The sequence below is a fragment of the Rana temporaria genome, chromosome 7 (assembly GCF_905171775.1).
Source record: "Rana temporaria chromosome 7, aRanTem1.1, whole genome shotgun sequence".
NCBI classification, from domain to species: domain Eukaryota; kingdom Metazoa; phylum Chordata; class Amphibia; order Anura; family Ranidae; genus Rana; species Rana temporaria.
In genome coordinates, this window is record NC_053495.1 from 165,826,863 (window position 1) to 165,835,968 (window position 9,106).

A 9,106-nucleotide genomic window follows, 5' to 3' on the forward strand; every position below is an offset into this window, starting at 1 on the left:
AGTAGCAGTTAGAAAGGACAGCAATTCAGAAATCCAATGGATCGCTCTATTATCCCTTTGCCAAATATTGCATTCTTCAGTCTTAGGAAACCTAAGGCCAGCCATAGATGGTTGGAATCTGTGTGTGGGAAGGTTGAATGTACCAAGTTGATCAACTGATTAACTTGAGTACAACCAGCATGCTGGATTCTCCTGCGATTATCGCTAGCGTCTGCGATAGCTGCTATCAGAAATCAATGGGCTAGATTCAGATAGGGTAGCGGATCTTTAGATCCGCGTAACCTATCTAATTTACGATCCGCCGCCGCAAGTTTTTGAGGCAAGTGCTTTATACAGAAAGCACTTGCCTGTAAACTTGCGGCGGCGTATCGTAAATCCCCCGGCGGAATTCAAATTCCGCGGCTAGGGGGCGTGTAAAATTTAAATCAGGCACGTCCCCACGCCGAACGAACTGTGCATGCGCCGTCCTTAAATTTTCCCATCTTGCATTGCTCTAAATGACGTCACTAGGACGTCATTGGTTTCGACGTGAACGTAAATTATGTCCATCCGTATTCGCGAACGACTTATGCAAACGACGTAAAAAATTCAAAACTTGGCGCGTGAACGACTGCCATACTTAACATAGGATACGCCGCATATAGCAGGGGTAACTATACACCAGAAAAAGCCGAACGCAAACGACGTAAAAAAAAAGCGTTGGGCGGTCGTTCATTTCTGAATCGGCGTAACTCCTCATTTGCATATTCCTTGCGTATACAAACGGAAGCGCCACCTAGCGGCCAGCGTGAGATTGCAGCCTAAGATCCGACGGTGTAAGTCACTTACACCTGTCGGATCTTAGGGAGATCTATGCGGAACCTGATTCTATGAATCAGGCGCATAGATCCGACCGACGGAACTCAGAGATACGACGGCGTATCAGGAGATACGCCATCGTATCTCTATCTTAATCTGCCCCACTGTCTTCTCCCAAGGGTTGGCAAAGAGGGGTGGAGAAGACAATTGCTTGGGAGGATTAATTGTGATGTCAGCACTATCTGTGTTGATGACGGAATCATGCAAATGTATTTCCTGCAAACCGTGCCTATGTGTCTAACCCAGTGTTTTTCAACTCCAGTCCTCAAGGCGCACCAACAGGTCATGTTTTCAGGCTTTCCATTATTTTGCACAGGTGATTTGATCAGTTTCAATGCCTTAGTAATCACCTCAGCCGTTTCATCTAAAGGAAATCCTGAAAACATGACCTGTTGGGGCGCCTTGAGGACTGGAGTTGAGAAACACTGGTCTAACCCTTGTAGGTTTGATTGGTTGATGGATTGTGTTTTAGATTGCATACCCTACATATACCACAAGTATTCAACTTTGACCTTGGTGACAGTTCTACAATGTACCTTGTCAGAAAATATAACTTTTTGTAGAATACCAGATAATGATATGTGTAGGACAATTAACAGTTACACTTCCATAAAGAGTTGGCATACTGTATGCAGAGTGATTTCAGTAAATGCTCGCCAAAGTGGAAACAAATTTTTACATATTCAGATACTTTTTTCTTAATTTAGAGAGTGTTATTAGAACGGTCACTCAGTTTAGTTTAGCTTTTCATTAGTGTTTGGTAATTGAGGTACGCCTGCCATTGCTGGAAGTTCAGAGACAGGAAGTCAGTGCATCCCTGCACACGATTTCAACAGGATAAAGCTGCAGGACAACATGGGGCATGCTTCATTATCGGTAAGTAAAATGAGAAAAGCTGTCCAAAAAATAAAAATAATTAAATACTAAACTGCAGTTTTAACCACTTTCCACCCTAAAGCAGTTTTACTGCTACAAGGTAGCAGCTGTGCGCCAGATCACGTATATATACCTGATCCTGCATTTCCACCTGCAGGGGGTGCATGTGCTGCTGGAATGCTGCTTCTGCTGGGAATATTCACAGAAGAATGAAGCAGCAAACAGAAATGACACGTAGTGATTTTAATTAAGACAAGTGCACACTAGAGTGCAGTGATGGCGAACCTTGGCACCCCAGATGTTTTGGAACTACATTTCCCAAGATGCTCATGAACTCTGCAGTGTTGTTGAGCATCATGGGAAATGTAGTTCCAAAACATCTGGGGTGCCATGGTTTGCCATCACTGCTATAGAGGGATATGCTTTGTTCATATTTCATGTCTGAGGTTTACACCCACTTTAAGAGCTATCATGACTACCTGTCCATTTGTACACTTTTATCTCTGAATGGTAATTGGTCTTTATGTAACAAGCTTTGTTCTTTTATGCATTTTATGTGGGCAGTCTGTTGGGATATGTTAAACCGTGAAGTAAATTATTCGGAGTAAAGGTAGTGTGTCTGCCTCTTAGGTCATGGAGAAAAGCTGGCTTTGATGCTCTTACTTCTAAATGCATTAAAATTTAGTACTTACATAAATTGATGACCATTTGATTTTCTACAGGTTTTTCTTTTCTTTACATATACATGTATGGCATTATGGCCAAACACATATATGAATATTATATTGGTAATCTCAAAGGCAGCAGAACCCCTAGAATAACATGTATAAGAGTATTGCACATGAATTTACAAAACATTATGACTATGTCAGATGAATAATTCTTTGTTATCACTGGAATATTCCCCATTGCACATGCTTCACAATGATAACTTTGCGTTTCATCAAAGAGAATTGTTAATTTGCAACAAAAAAAAAGTATTTGAATATAATACCTGGATACAAGTTATACAGCACAGAGAAGAGCAAGCTGTTAACGCTTTTTTTTTTTATCAGATATTTTTTTTTTTTTTAAACATTACAAACAAATTATTCAAACAACATGCAAAAAAAACAGATGCTACATAAAGAACCCCCCCCCCCCAAAAAAATAAATAAATAAATAAATACATACTAATATTTTGAGGGAACAGCAAATTTACACTGTTATACAATCTGTACACTCACTACTTTACATTGTAGCAAAGTGTAATTTCTTATACTAAGAACTTATCTGATAGCACCCTATATGTGACAGAGGTAAGACCCTTAGTTGACCTTTCTTGTACTATCTTATCCAGTACAGGGGTAGGAGGAAAGAATATCTTGAGAGAAAAAAATTGAGAACATAAAGCATGACGCAGGTGAAAAAAACAATTTGACTGTAAAGAAAACTCTATCCTTAACTCTTCGAAGGACTTAAGTAAACCATTCTCATACAACTTAGAGTAATTACTCCAGATTTTTTCCATCTCTGAAAATCTCTGAGAGGCAGAAGTTCAGGAAATCTATCATTGCCCCATATAGGGGTGTATCTGGTAGGATAAGAAAAACCCATCATTTTCTTAACTGTATACCATGTATAACTGTATACACATTAACTTAAAGTGGTTATAAACCCTTACAGACCACTTTTACCTACAGGTAAGCCTAGATTAAGGCTTACCTGTAGGTGCAAGAAATAGCTCCTAAACCTACAAGAAAGGAACGGATGTCTACGGCGCATGAGCCATAGACAACGGCGCAGGTTCATTGAGTGTGCCGTTTCTAACGTCGATCGTGCCGTGACTGGCGGCTCCTGCGAGCAAATGCGATACCCGGAAGTCACTCCGGGAGAGATGGCGTTGATGGAGGAGGGGAACGAGGACTGATGCAGGGGCTTCAATCTCAGGTAAGTAATTCATATTGAGCTAGTATGCTATGCATACTAGCTCATTATGCCTTTGTCTTGCAGGGTGTGTTTTTTTTTTTGAGGGTTTACTTCCTCTTTAAGAGTGGGCATAGCAGTAAGAAAAACACCATCCACTGCCAGTCTAATACATGGAGTGGTGCCCGACCGTTAAATACGTGGGAGAATAGATGTCGAGCAAGAGAAGATAACTGCTCAGATTCCCATCCCGCACAGTGCTGTAGTTGAGATGCAAGGAAATATATCTTCGGATTGGGAACTGCCAATCCCCTATCATATTTCGGGTATTGGAGAACCTCCAGTTAAATGCAGGGGGTTTAATTTTGCCATATAAAATGCCTAAATATACTGTTAATCTTATTAAAAATACGTAAGGGTATCCAAATAGCTGCGTTAAGTAAGAAATACAAAAGCTGTGGCATCCATTTATTTTTTTAATTAGAGGGAGCTTATTCCAAGTTTTACTTTGGAAATCTCAATAGTAGTGGAAGTATGTTATCTACAGTATACGACTGAACAGAGTCAGAACTAGTTAAACCCAAATATTTTATGGAAGACACTACCCTAAGATGAGACAATGTAGGTGGTAATGAGTCCAGAAGAGGATCCAGAGCCAATAGCATAGATTTCTCCTAATTTATACCTAGCCCAGAGAACCTGACAAATTCTTTGACGTATTTCATTACTGCTGGCAAAGATAAATGAATATTAGTTAAATACAGAAGAACATTGTCTGCATTTAATGATATCTTTTCCTCCATGTCTCCTCTAATCAGACCAGTAACAACTGAAGAGGCCCGTATAAAATAAGCCAGGGGCTCCATGGCTAGGGCAAAAATCAGGGGAGACAATGGACACCCCTGCTTAGTTCCCCTAGCAGAGTCTAAATGTAGAGAATTGGAGACCATTAACCCTAATTGATGCTATAGGAGCAATATACAAAAACCGGATCCATTGGTAAAAAATAGACCCAAACCCAAATTTTTCAAGAATGGCTCACAAATAAGGCCACACGATGCTATTGAAGGCCTTGATGGCATCCAGTGTTAAAAAAGCACAGTCTGAATAGTCCAAGACCAGGACCTGCATATTTAAAGCGACACTAAAGTAAAAAAAAAAGTAACAAACATGTCATACTTACCTCCACTGTGTGGCTCTTTTGCACACAGTGGCCCCGATCCACATCTTCTGGGGTCTGTAGAAGTATATAAATCCTGATAATAAGACATAAAAATTGTTCACAATGGCACTAGTCTGAATAATAACCTGACCCTCTCCATTCATTAAGGCTGAAACATGAGCGTGATTAGATTGAGACCGTACTATCTGAGCCAGCAACCTACCATTCACCTCTGCCTCCGTCCAGTTCAGTCTCTTCTGAAAGAACAGTTTATTCCTCGCCCTACGTTCCAACAGTTTGTTCAGCCTTCCTTGAGATGATAACCACTCCTGTTGGCCATCCGAAAAAGGATCCTGGATATACAATCTTTTGCCACAGAGGTGTCAGCCTTTGAAAGTTCTACTCTCCGGGAAGCAGTTTTAATGGCTTATATTTTTTGAATTAACAATCCCCAGACAAAGGCCTTAAGAGCATACCATACCATCCATAGTGAAGCAGAACCCAGATTGAGGGCCCAAAAATCCTCAATGTGGGCAGCGATAACATCTTCTTTGGGAAATATCTCGAGCCAGAAAGGGTTCAGCCACCAGGGTATATTAGACGACCAATGCCCTTATATTATGGTAACTAACAGAGAAGAATGATCTGAAATTTCACAAGGTTCTATATTAACTTCAACTAAACATGGAACAATGTCTACAGAACACAAAACCAAATTGATTCTTGATAAGGAATTGTGTGTTTTAGAATAACATGTCTCAGGATGCAATCGTCTCCATATATCATATAGCACTGATTCCTTAAAAGGGGGAGAAGACACTCAGAGGTCATCGACCTTGGAGCTGACCATCTATCCAGCTTCAGGCCAAAATCTCCAAGCACCAAAATTGGCACTTGAGGTAAAGCCCCTGCAAAGGAAATGAGCTGACGAAGCACTTCTGGATTGTATGGGGAGGTATATTTATAGCGGCAAATATTAACTCAAGATCATCCATCTTGCATTGCCAAAATACATATTTGCCGCTTTCGTCCATCATGGTCCTACTGCAGAAGAGCAGCATACCTGAATAAACTAAAACAGAAACCCCCCTTGAATAGGAGGTAAAAGCAGACCGATAAGCTTTCTGAACAAAGTGACATTTCAGAAATCTAGTCGTATTACATGAAGCATGTGTCTCCTGTAGACAAACAAGGGGCGGGACGAGAAGAGGCAATATAGTCAAATACGCATTGTCTTTTTAAGGCATTGTTCAATACCCTGACATTTCATAAAAAAACATGGATTGATTGATTTACCATAATTACAGAGATACAGTTAAGAGTGTCCTGCACCACATATTGCAATAAATAGCAATCAATAATTGAACAAAATAATAAATGCTCCAAAAAAACACACAAAACAGTTTCACACAGGAGAGAGCCACCAATAGAGAAAAAAAAACATCTAGTTACTATCACTGATTAAGCCTACGGCATTTATGTTAATTGTGCACCATTAACCACACCGTGAACCTTATGTTAATTTTCCTTATAGAATATGCCCATCACCCTAGAGTGTTGGTTTTAAATTGACCACCCAACCAGTCCTGTGCATCCTGGGATGATTGAAAAAATTGTACATGGCCTTCATAGACCACCCGTAGTCGAACAGGATAAAGCATGGAATATTTTAACCCCAGGAGTAGCAAACTCCTTGAAAATGTGCCCTTCGCTTCTGAACCCCTGGCGAAAAATTGTTGAAAAACATAATTTTGGATCCATTATATAGGATGTCATTTATGGCCCTAGCCCATTGCAAAATATTCACCTTGACTCTGTAGTTTAAGAGGCAAATTAAAAAGGCTGTGGTAGCTCAGCTCAGCTCCCTGATACTCCAAGGTTTAAGAAGCTTCTTTACGGCACACACATTATTTTTTTTCTTCTAAATTGCAGCTCCCCTATGTACCAATATAGCATTAATGTACTTCTTTTGCAAAGATAAAACAACTTTCCATCTCCATTACTTCTGCCTTACTTCCTGGACAGACTTTAATGAGACAGGAAGGAATTGTCCAGCTGATCTCATTAGCACACACCCTGTATCATCTACCCTCAGCTGGTCAACTTCTTGTGTCATGACCTGAAGTCTGTCTAGGAAGTAAGACAGAAATAATCGAGCAGTTTTTTTAAAACAGCCATAAAGGCAGTGAGATAAGAGGGCGTAGAATAAATGGAAAGCTGTTTTTTTTTTTTTTTCAAAATAAGTACATTAATGGTATATTGGTACATAGGGGGCCTGGAATTTAGAAGAAAAAAAGAGAACTTAGCATTTTAAGTGGTGGCTTCTAATACTATTGATTATCAAACGTTTTAAGCACCTTTTTTAGGTAATTGTCCAGTTTTTTTTTTCTGTCAGGAGTCAGTCAAAAAAAGACTCTAACTTAATTATGATAAACATGCACATTTTTTTTTATAATAATAAAAAAGATTTTGTAATCGTTATACGCCTTTAACCAGTTAGCAACCGCCCTATAGACGAAATACGTCTACAAGGCGGTTGCTTAACTCTGGGAGGGCGTCAATGTACGTCCTCCCAGAGTCGCGCTCCGGACCCGGCTGATCACGGATCACGGTAAATCGCCGCTGATAGCGGCGATTTACCACGTGATCGCTCCGTCCAATGACGGAGCGATCACTAGTAAACAAACCGGCGTCATGTGATGACGCCGGTTCCTCCCTCTCCTCTCTGTACCGAACGGTACAGTGTGAGAGAGGAGAGGGGAGAGAGCGGAAGCAGCAGCAGCTGCTGCTGCGGGCTGGATCTGTGACACATGTAGTCACAGATCCAGCCATCGATCCCTCCCTGTGCAATACTCTGCAGTACCAGCCATACTCTGCAATGCCCCCACACTCTGCAATGCCCCCACACTCTGCAATGCCCCCACACTGTGCAATACCCCCACACTGTGCAATACCCCAAAATACTCTGCAATGCCCCCACACTCTGCAATGCCCCCACACTGCAATACCCCAAAATACTCTGCAATACCCCAAAATACTCTGCAATGCCCGCAATACTCCGCAATGCCCCGCAATACTCCGCAATGCCCTGCAATACTCCGCAATGCCCCGCAATACTCCGCAATGCGCCGCAATACCCCACAATACTCTGCAATACCCCGCAATACCCCGCAATACTCCGCAATACCCCACAATACCCCGCAATACTCCGCAATACCCCGCAATACCCCGCAATACTCCGCAATACCCTGCAATACTCCGCAATACCCTGCAATACCCCACAATACTCCGTAATACCCCACAATACTCCGCAATACCCCACAATACTCCGCAATACCCCACAATACTCCGCAATACCCTGCAACGTCGTCTATGGGGATTTTTAAGTAGCGAAGTTTGGCGCCATTCCACGAGCGTGTGCAATTTTGAAGGGTGACATGTTGGGTATCTATTTACTCGGCGTAACTTCATCTTTCACATTTATGCAAAAGAATGAAGAAAAAATACTAAATTTGCCAAATTTTATAACAGAAACAAAGAAAACAATTTTTTTTTTACAGAATTTTCAGTCTTTTTTCTTTTATAGCGCAAAAAATAAAAAACCCAACGGTGATTAAATACCACCAAAAGAAAGCTCTATTTGTGTGAAAAAAAGGATGAAAATTTCATTTGGGTACAGTGTTGTATGACTGAGTAATTGTCATTCAAATTGTGAGAGCACCGAAAGCTGAAAATTGGTCTGGTTATTAAGGGGGTTTACGTGCCCAGTGGTCAAGTGGTTAAACCACTTGGTGGTTCGAAGTTCTAAAATTGTGCAATTTAAAATATAAAGAGACAGCAGTGACTGGTACTTTAAGATTAAACACCAGAAACCATGGAAATAACAAAAAGATTGCTTTTCCACTGTTGTATTCAGAAACATTTCAAGAAACTCTCTGTTTTTGCTTATTGCTCTTCTGCATAAAACTCCTGACTGTAAACTTCTAAATGAGATACTGGGGTTATATTTTTTCTATATAAGTACACCTTGTGACAGTAATGAGCCCAAAACTGAATAAGAAAACACAATGGCATACTTATGCTAAAATCCACCAGTCTGCATGCAACATGGATTTAAATATTTTGTCGGTAAAGCCAGAATTCCACATACAATTCCATATACTTACTTTGGGACAACCTGTCAGTATCATACATTGTACTAGGACAGGGAAGCAGGGTCTAAAACCCATTACCCAGTTTTTTAGTTCAATGCAGCGGGCTAAACAAAAAAAAGTGACAGATTGTTGTACCAACACAAGCGATGTT